Here is an 873-nt window from a genome sequence, read left to right on the forward strand (position 1 = left end):
ATGATGTTTATGTTAGTGCAGAAAAAAAAATTGAAATCCATGCTTGATTCTTTCATGACACACATTGTCCATGAACTTTTTGAAGACCTCCTCATATAATACCCATGTGTGGCTCTCCAGATCTTAATTGTGGTTAAAATAAACTAAATTTTCCAAGTCAGTTCCTCAGTCATGCTAGCCACATGTGACTGGTGGCCAAGACGTTGGGTAGTTTGATACAGAACACTTTAGAGCATTGCTAAAAGCTTAGTTGGACAGCATCAAGGGAGCTTGAAGGAACACTTTCCTGTGGCCTCTCAATGTTTCTTCTACATCTTCACAGGAAAAGATAAAAAGTTATGATTCCCAAACTCAATAATCTACTCTTGGACCAAGTGTCCTTGACAAGAGTAGTACAAAGAACACAGCTTCTGTTTTGTTCTTGTTTTTGTTTTTTCCAGCTTTTACCTTGCTGCCTGGGTGTGCTCTAAGCTTCAGGCAAACCGCATCATCTCCACCAGCACTGCCCCCTGATCTAAAGAGAAAAGAAAAAGCATTAGTGTGGGTGATCCTTTGCCTGACTGGCAGACTGCCTGCCTAGCCCATGCAGGAGATTAACAGGGCATGCACACCATGCCTCCCAGGACCCTGGTCGGGACTCAAACACACTGAGAGCCACACATGACTTGACTACTGGCAGCTAGCAGGAGCCCCCGGCACTTTTCCCCAAACTCCACTTTCACTAAAGGGCCTTGTAATTGTCAACCAGGTAAACAGCTCCCAGGTGTGGCCCAGACTGATAAGGACCACCTGCAAGGCTACGTAGACTACCTGACCTTCAAGTTAATTGGAGTATAGAGGTGCCAGTATCAGCTTTATCCTATAGAATTAGTG

Source organism: Lepus europaeus, chromosome 3 (assembly GCF_033115175.1).
Source record: "Lepus europaeus isolate LE1 chromosome 3, mLepTim1.pri, whole genome shotgun sequence".
Lineage (NCBI taxonomy): Eukaryota > Metazoa > Chordata > Mammalia > Lagomorpha > Leporidae > Lepus > Lepus europaeus.